Below are 6,860 nucleotides of genomic sequence, written 5' to 3' on the forward strand. Positions count from 1 at the left end.
TTGTGGTTTTTGCTCTTCATTTCCCTGGTGATTAGTGATACTGAGCATTTTTTCATATACATGTTGGTCATTTGTATTTCTTCACTGGAGAAATGTCTATGCAGGTACTTTGCCCACTTTTTAATAAGGTTATTTGTTTTCTTGCCTTTGAGTTGTTTGAGTTCCTTGTATATTTTGGATATCAACCCCTTATCAGATGTATGGTTTGCAAATATTTTCTCTCAATCTGTATGATGACTTTTAACTCTGTTGATTCTTTCATTTTCTGTCAAGAGGTTTTTAGTTTGACACAGCCCCACTTTTCTATTTTTTTATTTCATTGCCTGTGATTTTCATGTAAGTTTCATCTATAACTTGCATTAAATCATTACCCTAGACTCACCTAAGAGTCCCAGCCTGCCATTAGCTGGACTGTTGGAACTCTGGAGCAAAGAAATGAGAATGATCATATATAAACTGTGAATAATCTTAGAAATCAGATGGACAAAAATTACAAAGACTACTCTAGAATTAGAAATATATCCTCAGGTCATATGCAGATTTTGAGAATCTTCTCATAAAAAAGAAAATGGGTTTCAAATAATGGTAATTGACCTTTCTAAATTGACAATGTGTAAAATCTCCTTCGTAAAATTAGAAGACAGAAAACTGCATTTCAACCATCTCCATGATACCAATAGGGGGTTTGTTGTTGTTGTTGTTATTGTTGTTGTTATTTAACTTTTATTTTAAGTTCAGGGGTACATGTGTAGGTTTGTTATATGGGTAAACTTGTGTCATGGGGGTTTGTTGTACAGTTTATTTCATCACCCAGATATTAAGCCTAGTACCCATTAGTTATTTTTCCTGATCCTCTCTCTCCTCCCCACCTTCTTCCTCTGATAGGCCCAACTGTGTGTTGTTCCCCTCTGAGTGTCCCTGTGTTCTCATCATTTAGCTCTCACTTATAAATGAGAACGTGTGGTATTTGATTTTCTGTTCCTGAATTACTATGCTAAGGATAATGGCCCATAGCTCCATCCATGTTCCTGCAAAGCACATGATCTCATTCTGTTTTGTGGCTACATAGTATTCCATGGTGAATACCAATTATTTTCAGGAATGCATGTCCTCTGTTGAATGGAACAGGGAGCTACCTAGAGTAACCCAAACACTCTGCCCTTCTGCTATGCCTGAGCCAGGACATTCTTGAGGCTCCATTACTGCTATGGGTCCCACCATTAAACAGCAAGTTAGTGTATCAGGGCTGGGGAAACAGACAGAATCACAGTTAAATTAGCCCACTGAAATGGTGTGGGCCCAAGACCCTGGACTTAGAATTGCTTGGTGACCAGAGAGAAAGTGAGGGACCACAGGGTCCTAAAGCAGGACACATCATGGACTGGGAACCTCAAACTCCATGGCCTGACCACCTCAGACTTCCAGCTCAGATCAGATATTATATCTTCCAGGAATCCTCTCCCAACCACAGCCAATCTGTGCATCTTTGTCATTGTACTTGCCAACATAATATTTTAATTTTCTATGTGTTTTTATATTTTATACAAGAAAGTATGAGCCCCTTAGGGCAGGGATAGTGCCTTAGTCAATCTCAGGTCCCCAGTGCCTATGACAGAGCATGCTACATAATTGGGGTTAAACAGATATTATCAAACAAGTAAATAAACATTAGTTCTAATGCCTAAAATGACAATAAAGAATCTTCTCTCATGATTAGCAGATCCAGTGATACTAATGGTAGAAGCAAAACCAGTTTTTAACCATCCATTCAGTCAATAGTTTTGCTACATAGCAGACACCATTAAAAATGCACAAGATGAAGATAAGAGCTGTTCATGGCCCTAATCTTGAAGAATATACAATGTATTGTGACAGAGAAGACTTGCTTCCAGATGATCATAACATGGAAAATGTGGTACTGGAAAGGAAGCATTCTTTTTAGAACTGTGCATGGATTGAGTGTGACTTTGTGTGCACATGTGATTGAAAAAAATGGAGCTGAGGGATCAGCTAACAAAGTATCTCATGGGTGAGGTTGTGTTTCATAAAATAAAGTATGGTTGTTTAAACATTCCAAAAAGAAGGCCATCTATGCCAAAAGCACATGATTTTCTAAACATCTCATCTTTCCACTACATTAGCCCTGCCAAACATCACACACCTCCCTATAGCAATTGGAATTATAGGTGATAGAGACTTGACTATTTATATTTGTGGCTCCTATATTTGGGGACACAAAAGAAGAGAGTAAGAGGTCTTCAAAATGTTAGCTGCAGAGCAGTGTATACCAATTCCAAAGCAAGTTTCAAAGCAAGAGAGGTGTGTCATCTTCTTTTTGGAGCCTAAAATGCAGCCCTCAAATCCTCCGAACTTTGGCATTTCTGTCCTCAGCTCAGTCTTTCCTACTCACCTTGTCCCTCTGACTGTTCTCTTCCTTTCCCAAATCTTCACCCCATCCATATACCTTCTGTGCACTGCATCTGTGTCTCAGCCCTGTTGGGAGACCATAGGAATGATATTCCTAAACAGTCAGTTAACATTTCAACCTAGATTATCACAGTTCTTGATCACAGTGTATCCAAAACAAAACCCATCCCATTCTTCATAACCTTGCTGCTCTTCTGGAAGACCAAAACTCTATATCAACATCACCTATTCTGTCTTCCAAAGTCTAAGATTTTGAGTCATCTAAAATAACCTCACATTTCTCAATCCTCACCAAATGGTATCAATACCATTTCATGCTAATATATAGTAATATCAACATAGGAATACAATTAGAGAACTTTCTAATCTCATTAACAGAGTTAGTTCAATCTTTTATATAATTTATCTTACACTGAGTTATGAAATATTTTAGTTCTCAACTGTGTTTTTCAAGTAACAGGTTTTATATTATTTTTAAATAACAGAAAATGTTATTTAGTAAACAAAACTTAATGGACGAAATCATTCACAACCCAAAGAACAACGATGGATATTATTTAAGTGCCCCTGGGCATGGAGAAGCACAGGTCTCTAACTGACTGATGGACTTGCTTAGCAATGAATGGCAGGACCATGAGGCAAGGATCAGAGGTATAAGAAAGGCCAAAAGTGGGTATACCTAGAAGTTTTGTCCACCAGCAACTATCCCTGAGGAAAGTCATATAGTCCAGAATCTCTAATCTAGTGCTGATGGGTGGGCAGAAGCTCGAAAGAGTAGTCTGAAGAGGGGAGGGGAGAAGGAAGTAAGTGGCTCTGTTATTTTAAATAATTTGAGTACCAAATACGTTCATCCCTCAGTATCCATGGGAGAATGGTTCCAGGACCCTCCCATAGATACCAAAATCCACAGATGCTCAAGTCCCTTATATAAAATAAGATAGTGTTTGTATATAACCTATATACATCCTCCGGTATAATTTAAATTATCTTTATATTACTTATAATACCTAACACAATTCCTAAACACCACTTCATTGTGTGGGGTGGGTTCAACGTAGAACTCTGCATACTGCAAACTCAAGTTTTGCTTTTTGCAACTTTGTGGAATTTTTTTCTGAATACATTTGACCCACAGTTGGTTGAATCCACAAATGTGGAACCCACAGACATGAAGTACCGGCTGTATGTTTAAGGAACCTATAAACTTCCCTCAGGCTAGAGATGGAAAGTGGCAGGATAACAGGATAACTTCACACTTCTCACCTATCCCTACACACTTCTCACCTCTCCCTGGTGCAAACTTTTGGGAAATTCTTTTTGTTTCCATCCATCAAGTTGATCCAAGATAAAAGTAACCTAGGTCCTCTGAGAAAAGGAGCAACTAGAAGAGGATGATGAATGAGATGGTTCTACCCGGCAGGAGATCGAGTCCCACTGAGTCTGAAAATCCGATCCAGAATATTTGCACCCAGGCAGCTTTCAAGGTAGGATTTAGAAAGAAAACATGGATGGATGGATGGATGGATGGATGGATGGATGGATGGATGGATGGATGGATCAACTGATTGATCAAAATATAGGTGATTCTAAATGTTGATATATATTGAACTAATACAATAAATAGGTTATTCTAAGTTTTAAAAAATCAAAGAGCACTCATTGGTTCAAGAACAGAGGAAGCCTACTACAGAGCATAAAACTGAACCAACCCAGAGTAGATAACTGACTTCACAACAACTTTCCCACAGCTAGATTATGACACAGAACTCCCCAGTTTCCAGAGCTTGAATCCTTTTTCTGCCCTTTCTGACTTCATTTTCCTAATTTATAATGTAAGTCTGGCTCCTCAGAGGCATCAAATAGAGACTCAGGGACCATTGTTCTAACGCAAAACTGCGAAAGGATGAGGCTGGGATACAAATCTAGTGTTATGTTATCTCCTCTCCCAGAGCTCCTTTGGCCCAGAGGTTAAGAGAACATATATAAAATGGCTTGAGAACACAACATGTATTCTGGTGGGGAAGTGGCAGAAATAACAAAAAGTTTAAGACAAGACAATATATAATAGAGACCTGGAAGAGTGACTTTGGAGGGAAATCAGAGTTCTACAGGTGATAAGCAACGCCTTCTTTCAGTCCTGCTGGTGTGTCTGTGATTGTGTATAAAATATTCTTTGAAGATTAAAAACTAAAATAGCATTTTGAGAGCCTCTGTGACTATGAGGCACAGGCTTCATGGTCCCACCAATAGCAGTGACAGCCTTGGGGTCAACTTAGAAATGTCTTTCTTGTACTGTGTTGAAATCAGGCTGAACCTCTGACTGTAAATTCCACAGGCACCAATTCTGCTTTCTATTCAAGGCTCAGCTGTTTGGATGGTGCATCTAATGCTCTTACTCACCCAAGCCTTCTCTTTCCCATAAAGCATCCCCAGTGCCTCACATGACACAGTTCCTAGCTCCTTCTCTGCCTGGTCTCCTTGCGTGTACCTACATACTGGGTGGGTTGATAGGGCAGGTCCAGAGAATCATTGCTAATCTGTGTCTGGGCAGAGATTTTCCATGGGCAGCCTCAGGGAGAACTGGCTTTCTGCCCTGCCTTGTACCAGGAATACTCCTGCACTTGTAGTTGTAGTTCTGGTTATAGTAGAGGGGAATGGAAAGTTGTTAATCATTGAGGATGAAGATCTGAGTGTTTATGAGCCTCTCCCACATGGGTATTTCACTTAGTCACTTGGGCTTTTGTTGTTTGAGAAAGAACCCCATATGAAAATCTGGTTTCTACAAGCTTTTTTGATGTTGTTGTTATTGTTGTTGTTGTTGTTGTTGTTGTTCTCTTGGTCCCAAGGAAGTGTTCCTAATATCTGCAACAATAAAAATATTACTACCCCTTCTTTTCTCTTCCTTGATACCTAAGCTCTGATGCTGCACCCTCAAATAAGCAGAATTGGGCCTGTGGACAGCAGAGGACCACCCAACCAGGTAGAAGCAACACATTTCAGTTTCCAGACCATGGGGATGAAGATCTCCAAGAATAGATGTGTCATTTCATTCATCACTCATTCCCATATTAGCCCACATTATCAACATCTGGAAGTCCAATGATGGATTTTGAATCTAAGAAAAGAACAGTCCTACTCAAAACTCTCTTGGGACAACTGATACCATCCACACAGATAGAAAATCTCTTGATGTGCTCAGCACTTTAAAAAGTTGAGTATCACAGAATGTGAGGGCAGTTAAAGAACTGTAAAAACCCACTTGATCACTTCAGAAAAGTGTTTAGGAGAAAAAATCCACTTGAAAATTGACAAAGGTCTATAAAGGGAACATAAGTTGGAATGGAGAAGAGGGGCTGAGATCCAGAACCATGGCATAAATAACCAAAAAGGACCTTGATGCAATCTACTTTGATTCCACCACCACCATCACAGAGGTCTCAAAATATATATGAGATATTTGGATCCTAATAACCTTGGCATGCCATACTGCAGTTAATGATGTGAAGAGATAAACAAGAGACGCTTTGTTTTGGAAAGAAAAAAAAATCTCTGGCCAGGCGCAGTGGCTCACACCTGTAATCCCAGCACTTTGGGAGGCCGAGGCAGGCAGATCACCTGAGGTCAGGAGTTCGCAACCAGCCTGACCAACATGGAGAAATCCTGTCTCTACTAAAAATATAAAATTAGCCTGGCATGGTGGTGCATGCCTGTAATCCCAGCGACTTGGGAGGCTGAGGCAGGAGAATCATTTGAACTTGGGAGGTGGAGGCTGTGGTGAGCCAAGATCATGCCATTGCACTCCAGTCCTGGGCAATAAGATCAAAACTCTGTCTAAAAAAAAGAAAAAAAAGAAAAGAAAAAGAAATCTCGAAACTAGGTAGGGTAAATTTGGCAATTACGGTAAGTTATTTTGATATGTTTACTGTATTGGTACCATACAAATTTGTTTGACATCTGCTTAATGATTAGAGATTAGGAAGGTGGAACTTAACTATTACTCTGCTAGATGCTGGATGTACAATGGAGAATAACTCAAAAAATATTTGTGCTCTCTGACCTTATCTTCTTATGGAAGATATAAGCCAAAATACATAAACTTACAAGTAAATAATTTTAAATGATAATAAAGGTTTTTGAATCTTACCTGTTTCATTGTCATTTGGACCAAAAGTCATGTGTGCCTTCGACAATAATATAGTAATGTTTTTAAGAAGATTCACCAAAATTACATTCTATTTAATCATGTAATACTTGCTAACAATAGGGCAATTATCTTAATACATTAGCCTAATATTTGCTACCCCATGACTTATAAAATATTAGAACCTGAGCATAAATGGTTCCATGGGCCGGGCGTGGTGGCTCAAGCCTGTAATCCCAGCACTTTGGGAGGCCGAGATGGGCGGATCACGAGGTCAGGAGATCGAGACCAT

This window comes from Mandrillus leucophaeus, unplaced genomic scaffold (assembly GCF_000951045.1).
Source record: "Mandrillus leucophaeus isolate KB7577 unplaced genomic scaffold, Mleu.le_1.0 Scaffold830, whole genome shotgun sequence".
NCBI lineage: Eukaryota > Metazoa > Chordata > Mammalia > Primates > Cercopithecidae > Mandrillus > Mandrillus leucophaeus.